The sequence below is a fragment of the Callorhinus ursinus genome, unplaced genomic scaffold (genome assembly GCF_003265705.2).
Source record: "Callorhinus ursinus isolate GAN/ISIS: 27379988/994484 unplaced genomic scaffold, GSC_fseal_2.0 scaffold54, whole genome shotgun sequence".
Taxonomy (NCBI): domain Eukaryota; kingdom Metazoa; phylum Chordata; class Mammalia; order Carnivora; family Otariidae; genus Callorhinus; species Callorhinus ursinus.
In genome coordinates, this window is record NW_027397116.1 from 12,652,744 (window position 1) to 12,667,274 (window position 14,531).

Genomic DNA, 14,531 nt, shown 5'->3' on the forward strand with positions numbered 1-14,531 from the left:
TGAGGTATGTTTTATTACTATTATTCCAAAACTGTTATGTGTTTAGTTTGCAATAAAGCAAATGAGTTATATATATATCATTGAGAACTGGGATTTTGAGGTATGGAAAAGGAGCTATGTATATAAGATTCATAAAAAATCATATAACTTAAAAACAGAATTAGATATATTAGTATGCATTCATGATGCACTGTTTGTTTGTTTGTTTGTTTTTTTAAATATACGCTTTCTTTGTCTCTATCCTCCAAGAATGTCTAAGAAGAAGGACCAATTCAGAATCTAGTGATACCCGTACCATCAAAACTGTGAACTTGAAACACTATTTCCCGTTGAAAGGAACTACAATTTGTTAAGGAAAATGTTAATGTTTATTCTAGAACAATAGCGTTCCAAAGAAGGATGGTGGAGGAAATTTCTCTGGCGGGCAGGCAATGAGTGATGCAATATTAGCAGAGACTTTAAAACAATAATAAAACCAACTAAAATTTGGTCTGCTCTTTATCATCACCATAACTGGTGATTCTCAAAAAAAGCTAGTATTAAAATACTCCTCGGGGAGGGAAGGACAACTTTCACTATGGTTTCTCTGTCTTGGCATGACATTGTCTAGAATTATATATTATTGAATGATAAAATAAATAATCTTTTTGTTAGACTTCTTTCGCACAGCATGTTTGGAAGATTTATTCATGTTATTGTGTATGTCTTTAGTTCATTTCTGTTTATTGCTGTGTACATTTCTAATATTTCATAGGTGAAAAATTATTTAACCATGTTCCTGATGATAGACACTCAGGTTATTTCCAGTTTGATACTATGATGAAATTGCTTTAAAAAGTCCAGAGTGTATTTTTACAAAGTATATTTTTAAATTTATGATAAGCTGTCAAAGAATTTTCTAAATTGATTATTATTTTACATTTTGATCAGCATTCCTTTCCTTGCTTTTATTCAACATAGCACTGGAAGATCTTAGCCAGAGCAATTAGACAAGTAAAAGAAAGTGATGCAAAAATATCTCAGCTTCATCACCCCCCTCACCCTTGGGGTCAGATAAAACAGAAACATACATTTTATACCATTTCCCACAATTTTAGAGTAAGCCCTGGGAGCCAAAGAAGTCCTGGGCATACTGGAGTTTCCATTACTGCTGACATTCCTTCCCTTTCACTTTGCCACACTCATCTTATTGTTCCTTGTACTTCCCAAATAAACTAATTCTTGTCAGTTCTGTTCTCAGGAATATCTTTGCAGAATCTAAATTAAGACAACAGTGACCTTTACTAGAATAGAGATAACAGTAAAGACTATTAATATAAATAATTATATGAATTTGAGAAGTAAGTTAAATTACAGTTGATCCCTGAACAAAGTGAGGGTTAGGTTGTACTGACTACTTTGCACAATTGAACATTCATGTATAATTTTGACTCCCCCCAAACTTAACCACTAATGACCTACTGTTGACCAGAAGCCTTACTAGTAACATAATCAGTTGATCAACATATATTTTGCTATATGTATTACATACTGTATTCTTGGCAATAAAGTCAGCTAGAGAAAAGACAATATTATTAAGAAGATTACAAGAAAGAGAAAATACATTTACGGTAGTATTTATTGGAAAAAATCCACATATAAGTGGACCTTTGAAGTACAAACCCATGTTGTTCAAGGGTCAATTGTATATTCCTGATCTAAGTAATAATCCACAGAAATATTAAGTTTGAATTTACAATCAGGTGATTCAGAAAAAAATTATCAACCCATCTTCGAAAGTATAGAAATGCATGGTTATGTTGAATAAGTAATTAGAAAAATACACATTTTTCATAAAATATTGTTTTATGTGTAATTACTAGATTTAGTAAATTCATATATAAGTAAATATACTTGATTCTAAAAGCTGCAATGGTATATTGTTATTTCATATCACAGAGAAAAAAGCTATTGATATTTATCTAATCTTTTAATCTGCCAGAGTAGAGTTCAAAATAATGAATTATTTCACTATTCAAAATCTCTATATATTGTTAAATCAATGATTCCATTTCAAAATATATGGGATCTATTTATAGTCAATTGTAAATAAACAATTGAATTTGAAGTGAAATTCTTTTCTTTTTTTTAAACTTTTATTTTTTAACTTTTTTTTTTTTAAGAATAATCTCTACCCCCAAAGTGAGACTTGAACTCACAACCCCAAGATCAAAAGTCGCATGCTTTACCAACTGAGCCAGCCAGGGATCCCACAAAATGAAATTCTTTAAAATAGATAATCAATTTATAGAGGGTAAGCATGAAGAGAAAAATCTCCTGTAAAATTTCCCAGACCAATCCAGGGCTTTGGAAACATTTTTAGAAGTAAAGCATACATGTTGTTAAAATTGATCCATTAAAAATTTGATAAATTAAACTGAAAGAGAGACAGTCAACATTTTTCCCCACCTCAAAAATTTATGTCTCATATGTATTATTTTGTATTTTCTTTTAATCACATTTTCCCCATATTTGATGGACAGTTTCTGAAATAGTCAAGTGTAAAAGGGAAAACACAGAATGTCCCAACTTTACTTTTTTTATTTTTCCTCAAAAAGACCCAACCAAGTTTAACTTGAAGACATTCTGGATATTTTTATTTTTAGATTTCCAGCTATATCTGACTCTAGCTTTCACTTTTTTTCCCCCTAAGTTCACTTCTTAACCAGAATCACAACTCAACTGGTTCCTAAAACACTGAGCCAGATACTGAAATATTATAGTGCTACTAAAAAATACGGTTTTATATTTTTTAAATGTGGTTGTCAGAAATGAACTCTCAGAAGAAAACTGGAAAATGATACTCCTCACCATTCGCATTGCTTGGATTCTAACCAGATGCAAGACTCTGACACAGCCAGCCAAGGTGAGCAAGACAATGATATCGTCCACATTTCTCAGTCTCCAGTGACTTAGTTAGAACAATCCATACACAAATCATGTATAATATTTTCAGAAACAATCTTACCCCACCTAGCCTTGTAATTTTGACCCATGTATCTAACTTCCTTTACAATTTTCTAAAAATTGAGGTTTTTTTCTACTTTTGTAAATTTTAGGATCATTCATTTTAGTATAACAAGTAGAAGAAAATAGAATTGAAATTTTTTTCTCCTCTCAATTTTTTCCAGTAAGAGAACAATTCCCCTTTGTATTGCATTTGTTGCCTTAAAGACTTTTTTAATCATAAAATTTTGATGTAACAAATGATGTATAAATTAGAAAACAAAATGTTAAAGAAAAAAAACACACCATTCTTAAGACTGCCCAAATTCTGAAGTATTCATAATTCCTATGCCCCACTCAAAAAGTAGGTGCCCTGCTTCAACCTACCTTATCCCTCCAGTAGCTCTTATCTGGAATATTGTATATATCATTTCTTGAATTTATCTATAATTTTATCACTAACCCTTATATTATAAAGTTTTGCTTGTTTTTGAAGTTTACCCCGCTCAGATTCACATATCTAAGATTAAAAGTATTGATATATGCCATGGTAGATGATTTATTTTCTCTGCTAAATGTTAATATATGAAATATAAATAACCCTGTTTAGTTTACATTCTCCATGAATATTTGGGGAACTTTTACTTTTTTATATCATAAATCATATTACCATAAATGTTCATAAAAATATCTGCTAATATACATGTCTACATAGTATAGTACAATTTATATAAATTTCAAACCAAATAACATTAGATATCTTTCCTATATAATGCCAACCTAATTTCTAAAATATTTTGCCAATAGACTCTGACTTTGTTGTTTTCTCTTTTTTAAGATTTTATTTATTTATTTATTTATTTACTTTATTATTTTTTTTAAAGATTTTATTTATTTATTTGACACATAGAGAGAGAGAGAGCATGAGCAGGAACACAAACAGGGGGAGTGAGAGGGGGAGAAGCAGGCCTCCCGCAGAGCAGGGAGCCAGATGCAGGGCTCCATCCCAGGACCCTGGGATCATGACCTGAGCCAAAGGCAGACACTTAACTACTGAGCCACCTAGGCGCCCCTTACTTACTTACTTTAGAGAAAAAAAGAGACAGAGAGTGAGTGGGGGCAGGAGCAGAGGGAGAGGGACAAGCAGACTCTGCGCTAAGCATGGAGCCTGATGTGGTGCTCCATCTCACCACCCAAGAGCATGATCTTAGCCCAAATCAAGAGTCAGACACTAACCAACTGAGCCACCCAGGCACCCCCTGACTTTGTTGTTTTCAATTTATTTTGTTTTTTAGTCTGATGTGTGCAAAATATGTAACTTACTGGTTTTAGTTTACATTTCCTTAATTAACTGCTTCTGTAGTAGATATTATTTTAAAACCCAGCTTAATATTCTTTGTTAATCACTTAGGTAAACCTTGGTTGTCATGTTTATCATCATTGAACTTTTTTACCTGGTGAGAGCAAACTGTAAGTGAACTTACCTAGGTAATTCACAGCCTGATTATTCGTCCTCTGCCTTACACTTGCTCCTGATTTCAGTTAATAATGGCTTTTCTTTCTGTTTGTGGGTCAGGGAGGCTTAAAGCATCATTTCCCTTTATCTTCCCCGCTGAATAGTTTCCTGCCATGCTTTACCCCTGTGTCTGTAATAGGAAAAACATCAGTCCTACCTAAATTACCATTCAAGTGTAATACCTTTTTTATTTAACCCTGAGTGCATGACTGCTCCCTTTAATCCTACTCAATCTACCCTGAACAGGGAAATATCTAAAGGAGAATTTATGGTCCCAAGCTTCAAATGCTATTTCTCAGTGTACTTGGAAATTGTTTCAAAATTGATGTTCACTGAAATTTTAGATCAAAAATTGAGCATAGATAAAACCAAGGTCATGACTAGTCAGCTCACAATTATTTTTATAAAAGCTTACCTAGGGAGAGTAACCCTGCTGTGCTTTGTATCTCAAACATTGGATTAGCATGAGAAACCTAATTAAAGTATTATAGAATATGGGCACATGATCTGGCCAAAAAAGTATTCAAGCATGACCTCACAAATTAAGCCACTGAAGTGATATGACAGGTCAGGCAGGTTTAAAAAGTATCTAGAACTCAAATGTAACTGGGCTCAGGTGAACATGCACAGAGCAAAGTGACAGATTGCAGCAATAATTTATGTATTTTAAAAGTAAAAAGTCAGAACTGCTTGCATGGGCTCTCTAGAAAGTTCTCAGCAATTATGTTCCCTGACACTAGAATATTTTCTTCTTTTACAGACAGTTGATAAGCATTCAGTAGTCATTCGCCTCCCAAATCCACTTTCCAAAGCTTGCAAAGCAGATGTGGTAATGTATTAATTTATACTGTCTGTGGTTGGAAAGGTGGTATTCTGCTCTGACCCCTTCTGTAATATGCCAAGGACCAACAAACCATCCCTAGACCTTACTTTTTTTGTATAGTATATTTCTTGCATTTTAATGAACTTATATTAATGTCTGTATAAACATATATATAAAGCCCAAATGTATCCTAAAATTTTAATGAGATGACAAAGAATCATATATTTAAATAAATATAATCTGTGGATATACAAAAGGGAAATGAGGACACTAGTATCAATTACTTTCTAATTATTGAATTATCTCATATTTCAATATCCTCACTGAAGATAAAAAAAATTTACTTTTTTAAGTAGCCCACTGTATCAGTTTTCATTATTCTTCACCATAGTTTTTCCTCAGAGCGTATCTGACAGCTTCCTAAGATGTGTGCTCCTTGACTCATTGTGAAAACTTATCAAGCACATATTTGTCTGACCCATGAACTGTAAAAAATAATTTCTGACTTTTTTAACCCAGGTCTGAGATATGGATCAAGCAGGGACAAGTTATAGGCAAGCCCATAAATATAGCAGCACAAAGTGTGCGGAGCAGAATGAAACAGAGCAAATGATCAAATCAAAGCCAGCTCTCATTTTGTTCTCTATCAGATGTACTCACATTAAAGTGGGAGAAAATATCAATGTCAAAATACTAACAAGGACAGTGTAAGGCTGATGTTATTGAAGTATGTTAATTACCTCCCAGAAGGTGTTAACTGAGCTCTGGATGTTGAAAAAATAATGTAATTTTGTAGTTTTCCTAATAAACCCACACTTCCCCCACTCTGTAGAAGGAAATGATACACTAGAAAGGCTGGCTTCTAGCCCTCACATTATGTGAGTCTCTAAATGAGGAGATAAGCAGAGAGTCACTTTGAAAAGTATAAAAATGACTGCAAAATATTTTTACGTTTTAGGCTGTTTCTTAAAATGCAAAACAAATATATTAACCAACATAGCAAAGCTTTGATGGATTGACCAAGGCTTTTCCTAAAATGTGAACCCAGTCAATGCCTGTTCCACTCTAGCATGTATATAAACAGAGACCACCCCCTCCATTACCTATAGGACACCTTCCAGACTCTGCAGATCTTGATCAGTATGCCTGATGAGGTGATCCTGGTGCATCTCTCTCTCCAGCTTCATTACCTGCTACCCTGAAACTGCTTTAGACTTTACCTAACCTTTGAGCTATTCTCAAAGATGCCAGCAGATAGATACTGGAACATCTCAGTGCATTCGGCAAATGACTCTAGTCATATCACTAATATGTATGCCACTTTTATGCTCAGCTCACGCAGTACCTTCTGGATAAAACTTTCCTAACCATGCAGATAACATTTACTTTTTCCTCATGTGAACCTTTAGTTCTCTTTGTACATATTATTACATTAAATATATGACATTTTAGCTTTGATTGGCTACTGTGTCTGCTTCTTTTCATCAGGCTAAGCACTTAAGGGCCGAGTATGTTTCAGAAGATTTTCTTATTCCCAATCCCCATGATAGCCTTGACACAAAAATGTTTATGAACTGGACTGAATATATATCATCATAAGTAGTATTCTCTTCCCTTTCATAAAATATTATTATGGCTACTCTTCAATATAGTAAACAGAAGAGGAAGTGACTATGCAAATAAAACTTACTTGCAAAATGAAAATATTCTGTTGGAATTAAATGAAAATTTAGACTGCCTGATGCCTACAAAAAAAAAAAAACTTTTACTAAAAAATGTAAGTAATTTTCACATATATTTTGACTTCAAGGAGCTTAAAATTTAACAAATTAGATAGCTATGAGATTCTCTATAAACCGAAACAGAATAATCCATCATGTCTGAGCTCTTTCAAAGTTAACGATAATGAGAATATTATCAACTTAGAGGCTTCAACTTAGAAGTATAGTCCTGAGTGACATTCAAGATGAAATTTAAGAACTAAACTGATTTGGGTCTGTACAATACATTTCATGACTGCTGGGATATACTGGGACTGTAACTGGGATTATCTCTTACAAGATTTCAAATGCAGAAGTAGTATTTTGTACTTGATTAAATAATGTCAAGCTAGTGAAATTTTAGGACTAGAAGAATCAGATGATCAGGAATACACAATTCAGAAAAATTAAAACAGGCTGCTACATCCAGAGCAAAATGCCAGGAGGCAAGGTAAGAACAAATAAGTAGTGACAATACTGAACTGTGACTTGAAACAAAGTAGTGACCCTGAACTGGAAAATGAGAAAGATAAGAGAGCTAACATGGATTGATGTAGATTTAAATGATTTATCAGCCAACTCATTCATGGAGAGCAAAGGAGGAATTAAAGATGAATCTGGACATCTGAGCCTAGATAACTGCAAGGATTGTAGGCAAATCACAGACTAAGAAATTAGTGAGAAAGATGTTTTTGAAAGAAAATGATGGGGGTGCCTGGGCAGCTCAGTTGGTTAAGTGTCTGCCTTCCTCCCAGGTCATGATCCTAGGGTCTTGGAATCAAGCCCCTTCTCTGCTCTTTGCTGAGCAGGGAGCCTGCATCTCCCTCTGCCTCTGCCCTTTCCCCCCACTCGTGCTCTCTCACACGTGCTCTATCTCTAATAAATAAATTAGATCTTTAAAAAAAAAAGAAAATGATGCAAATATAGAAGTAGTCTAACAATTATTATAGCATAATATCCGCTAGAGTAAAAATTACAATAGTAGTCGTTTCTCTTTACAGTATGTAATCCTAAATTCTGGAAAAAAAAAAGTGTTATAATTTGAGGCTCGAAGATCTATGTAACACAGGGATGCCTGGGTGGCTCAGTTGGTTAAGCATCTGCCTTTGGCTCAGGTCATGATCCCAGGACCCTGGGATCGAGTCCCACATGGGGCTCTTTGCTCCGCGGGGAGCCTGCTTCTCCCTCTGCCTGCCTCTTCCCCTGCTTGTGCTTTCTCTCTCTCTCTGACAAATAAATGAATAAAATCTTAAAAAAAAATTTAAAAAAGAAAAGATCTATGTAATATATTCAAAGTTATACTGCCATTACATGACAGTTAAAAATCAAATTCATCAAACTATAAACTTTCTACAAGCTTTGCCCCATCCTCCCCACACTTCCCGTCAGGGTTTTAGTTTACTTACTTAACTGGTGGCATACCTACCATAGTGTTTGGCAGCTGCCATTTGGAATAGGCCAATAATTAAAATATTAATTTTCCTAAAACTGTAAATTTGTTTTTGTGTTAGCAAATAAACAGGTTCATTATTACAGCATTTTCAGTCAGAGGAGCAGTTGAAACAAACAGAAAGGATCATGTTTTTCTCTGTTCCCTTTTACAGACATAAGTAGGAGTAAGATTTGTACTTGACTTGATGGGTAGTGTAGGGCCACTTTCATGAAAAATAAAAGCTTTAAAACTAAAAAAAATTTAGTCATCCCACTCACTACTTTATTTTGTCTGTAGAACATCAACCAACCTAATAGACTTTTTGCACTAAATTGACTCAGTTGATTATTATTCTGTAACGGAAAGTGATTACTTTTGTTAAAATTTATTCCTGCCTTGATATTGCTTGATGTCAGTCACGTAAGCGGTAAGAATAGAAAATGGTCTGCACTCATTTCTTGTTTATTTTCTCTTTAAAAATAAAAATTGATGATGGAATACTGGATATGTTAGTGAAAAAATAAAATTTTGTTTTGGAAAAAAAAATCATCGTGTCTAAGTGAGAGATTTCCTAAGAGTAATTATTTTTTTCATGAGAAAAACATTTTTTTTTATGTTTAATAACCTAAATAATGATTCTTTCAGTCAAGACATTGCTCCTAAGATCTAAAGAGTTATTTCACCTATGTGTTTAGGTGACTTGCTAAAAAGAGATTTAGTGTCGAAGAAACTCAACTGAATGACAGTAATGATTTAATTTCCAATTATCATAATTTCTAATTGTTTTTTCCTAATGATACTCATATTAAACCAAAAAAAATATACATGGCATTGATTCATACTATACAAAGTTAGTATAAATGTTTTAAAATATATATTTGGTAGTTTAGAACACTTGAATAGTTTTGCACTATTAAGTTGTAGATACAAAAATGATATTTATTATATCAAACATGTAATTTGGCCTTTTGGCCTGTTATTATATGCTATTATGTGCACTGAGACTGCTTTGACACCATTTATTATTAGAAATTTTTCATCTTCACTTGTGTCAGGACCTGCTGAATTCTGCAGTTTCTATAAACACCCCTTGCCACTCCTTTATTTAGCCAATCAACATTAAGTACATATTTATTGAGTCCTTATTCTAAGCCAAACACTATTCTAGAGGGAGAGCAATATGGCAGTGAATAAAACAATAAAAATCCCTGCTTTTACCATGCTTGATATCACTTGCCAGCCAATGCCCACTTTAGCTGCACTGGAGGCCCTAGAATTATCCCTGTGTTAATTTGCAACCTGAGGAGCTACATGGGTGAAATCTGAAACTGGCTGCTATACACAGAGGGCAAAGAAAGACTGAAGAAGGAGACAGACCCCTGGAGACGGGTAAGTGGATGGTGTGATAAGCAAGGGAACTCACATGCTGAGGTTTGTCGTGGGCAGGCATAAGACAAGTAGATTTCTGCACCCACCCACTAGAATCTTTACGTTTATATAGAGGCCTTAACTGGGTTCAGTTACCTACACAGGAGGCCTTAACTGAATTCAGTTGTGTATCCAGTCCAGAGAGCCTCGGCACCCCATCCCTGTCTCAAGGCTGTATTCTTAGGGCAGCTTCTGAGAGTGAAGAAGTCAAACAGACCTTGCATTCCAAGGATAGGGGAGCGAGTGAGGAGCTGCCTGGGTCCAGCCCACATGTCTCCTTCTTGATGTCCTCCTCCATAACCCAGCATGAGTCAGAGAAACAAGGAATTCTAACTTGGGCCCACTCTCTGGCATTTAGTATTTAGTACTCTCATCTGAGGCTAAATCTGTGCAATGCTTACACTAGCTGAGCTTTTTGCCTTATACCCAAGAGCCAATCCCTAACAGGTGGCCAAATTCTCCTAACTAGCTCACACTAGTAGCTTCTGCTTCTGAATCCTGCTTGGGACAAAATACTTAGCAGCTCAGTTGCTCAAGTACTAACGTTGCTGTTTTCCTTCATCTTCTTAGGAATAGGAATCCTTGCTGTAATCACACTGTGGAGAATAGGGTTAAGCCACTTGCAGTTAAACATTGCCAACCTCTGTTTACTCACCTTGATAGAGCTGCAGATTTCTCCTGCTACTGTAATTATTTTTAGTAAGCCCCTATAAGAACACCTATTACTTCATGATATAACTGCTTTGTACTTTTGCCAAGACCAATGAATGCCTGCTAGCCTTCAGGTCTTAGCACCCCTCATCATGCTCCAACTGAACAGTCAATACTAGTTCAGAGTCCTACCCTTCTCATTCAGCCTCTTATGGAATGAACTAAGTCACTCATATCTGTGTCAAAATCTATAACAGCTTAGCATGAATGGTGGAAGACATTGACCAAGACATTGAGTTAGGCAAGGGAAAAGCTGGAAACATGAAAATTTAAGCCCAATTTTCTAATTTGTTGACAAGGTTACAAAGCAATGAGTTTAGAAATTAGAACTAAAATTTGCAAATAGTTGAATAGAAGTAGAATAGAGGATATGTAATTAAGATTTGTAAAGAAGCTCCCCACAAGCTCTCAAGGTCTATTTGTTGGGGAACGTAGGGTCGTCAAACTTCCAAGACTCCAGACATATCCAAATGAGGTGCTATATGAGGCAATATACCTTTCTTAAAAATATCAGTTGTATATGAGTATATATTTGACTGTTTCGGAATGTTCCATAATATTGCACTGCAGGTTCCTCCACATTTTGCTACATGTATCCCACAGATAGACATCTAAGTTGCCTTCACAGGTAAGTGCTAAAAATCATGTTGCTGCAAAGATCATTTCTGTACATGTTTCTCATGGAACATTACAAGAATTTCTGGGGCATATTCAGGATTTGGATTTCAGGTCACAAGATATACTCATATTTAATTTCACTAAGTACTTCCAGATTTATCTTCAGAATGACTTTATTAATTATACTACATCCCATGTATAAACCGCCTATTTATGCATTTTGTTCAATTTTTTTCCTATTGGATTTTGTGTCTTTCATTTCATTGCTGTGAGGGAATCTTTTTCATACAACAGAGAAAATTTGTAAAGGAACTGTAAAACACAGGTGGAAGCTAGCATTTGCTGAGTTTGTGTTGTTCACTAAGCTATCAATTATTTTTCATGGCCTTCATGACAAATTAGATTCAGTAGTTGAGAGGGCCAATTTAGTGCAGGAATTTGGGACTGCTGCATGACTGTTGTTGGAAAACTCTTAGGCAATATTAGAACTAATATGAAAGTTCAGGAAGGTCATGAAGTATACTACCAACTTACACAATTAACGACGTCTTTCTATAATAACATTTGCCAATTAAAAAACATAATAGGAAATAAGACTTAAAGCAACAAAAACTGTGTCTCTGGGAAATAACCTACCCCAAATGCAAAAGAATAAAAATCTAAAGTAGAATTAAGGTAGGCACAAAATTTTCCATGTAAAATTGTCATTTTACTCAAATGATCTATAAAATCACTGCAATGTCAATGCAAATTTCAGCAAGTTGTTCAAAGAACAAAGATTTTATGGAAGATTAAAGGTCAAATACTTAAATACATCTTGTTTTAAAAGGAGGGCTTATTAGGACAGATTTTAAGAAATGCACTAAACTATAGGAATGAACATTGTGTTATTCTGTCCCCAGAAAAAATGGAATAAAATACAGTGTTCAGAAACAGACCCATTTTGATATTTTATAGATGAAACCAAATGTTAGTATGGGAAAGGTGAATAGGTTAGTGGATGCTGTTCATAAACAGGTGCATTAAATGGACAAAAATAAAGAATAGTTAACTCACAATAAATATAAAGTGAATCCAGACGTGTGCTAAGTAAAAAACATAAAGATGAAAAGTTATCCGTGAAAAAAGTTTTCTGAAACCAGAACCCAAAAGAACAAAAACTTGGGAAAAAAATACCTTTTATTTGATTATATTAAAATTAATAATTTTAGTTAACATAAGACATATATAACTAAGTTTGTTGGTGATACACTGTGAGAACATATTTGAAATAGTTTATAGTAATAAAGCTTAAATAATCCATGCATTTAATGTATGCCTAATTCCCCGTGCTTCAAGATGGGGTTCTTAGATGGTGGCGAAAATGAAATTAAACATCATAGTTTCACTTGGTGGCGTTCCCTCCAAGTCAGTGTCCTTCTACTCATCATTTAGCCTCTACTCCATCTAGCATTTATCCAATGGACAGCTCTTCACCCCAGTCCATAATTAATTGACTTGTTAGCTCAGTTAAAATGATAGTCTTTAATTAATCATGATTCATAATGTACTTAAAAAATATGATGAAACACACAAATATTTTTGAATGCCTACTATGGTCATACATTTTGTTCAGTATATTAAATGCACTGTTTCAATTTAGCTTATAAAAAGCTTACACATTGTTGCAGACTTCTGCTTAAAAACGAGTCAAACTATTTTTTTAGCTCTTAATAGACCTTAAGTGGCAACCTTCTATTTCCTTAGCAATAGGGAATTTTTATCCATTACTGAATTAAATTTATTTACTAGCTTGCTTGACTCTACTAGAGATATTTTTCTTAGAAAGTCTTATTTTAGTATCAATGGTCAGTAGTTTCTTTGTATCATAATAAATACATGAGTATTTTCAAATTATGCAGCTTTTAGAAATGCACTGGGTTGTTGAGCTATGCATAGGACATGTCAAGTGATGGAACTCATTAAGATTAAGAGGGAAAAAAAGTCTAAGCATTGAAGTCTAGAACAAAATATGATCATTGTATTAAATTTCAAGATATGAGTTTACTTATTTCATTTTATCTGCACCATTATATCTAGGAGAAACATGAAAAAAATGAATCAGCCCATTAAATTGGAAAGATAAAGTGCACAAATATTCCTGAGGAAGCTTATGCTTTCTTGGCGTTCCTAAGCCTTCCGAAGGGAAAGGGCCCAATGCTGTAGCTGTAGGAAAAAAAGTGAAAGTACAATGGCAAGAAAAGGCCAGCAATACCAACTAAAGTTAACATGGCTTTTTTTTTTTTTTAGGACATTTCACATATTAAATAGCAGATAAAGATAAAGGATAAAAAGTATCTCATAGTACTCATTATAACATATGAAAATAATATCTGATGCAATTTCTTCATTATCTCTCTATGTTCTAATATGCCCTCAGAATTTGTTACATTAACAATACTTATTTCTATATTTTCTGGATTATATTAATATTTTCAGACCCAAGTAAAACAAACAAGCAAACAAAAAAAGACACCCAACTCCTACTAGTTCATCCAAGCCCAGGTTTTAAGTTATGGGTTACTAACCAATTGATTCTTGGGGAAGACATGAAACTTGCTGGCAAACCTTAGCCAATAGCTGCCAGCAGACCAGTGGGGTAAAGTTAAATTCTATCTTTATAGCAATGGGTTTTTTTCAAGCTCATTGACTTTACAAAAGTGTAATTTCCTGAGAGCTTGTTCTTTTTTATTTTCTCCTTTTAGCTTTGTTTTTTTAGACATTACCTGGTCAATTAGCCTGCCACTTTTTTCATATTGACTTAGTAGTTAGTACTATTGATAAAGTGTGCCTTTATAAGTAGCTCATTCCAATTAACAGCATAATTATGAAATTTTAGTTCCTAGATCACAATGCATTATGTCTGCAGAACCAGCCTCTCCATCTAGAGCATTTTGTTAATCCATAATTTCTGGAAAACACAATTTTTTTTATTCTTGTTACAGAGTTAATAACTCACAGATTTAAAAAATATGTCCACAAATTATTTACTACATTCATCCTTAACAGACGGACCCTAATTCTTCTCTTAAGTATGGCAGGATTTAAAGACTTGCTTCTAACAATTAGAATAAAGTAGAAGTGATGGTGTGTCCCTTTGGAGACTAGGTTACAAATATGCACTGTGGCTTTGATCTTGATGGCTCTATCTCATGCTCTCTTTTGGACAAAGCTCAATTTGGGGAAAACCAAGAACCAGGAGCAACTGAGAAGGTCTTC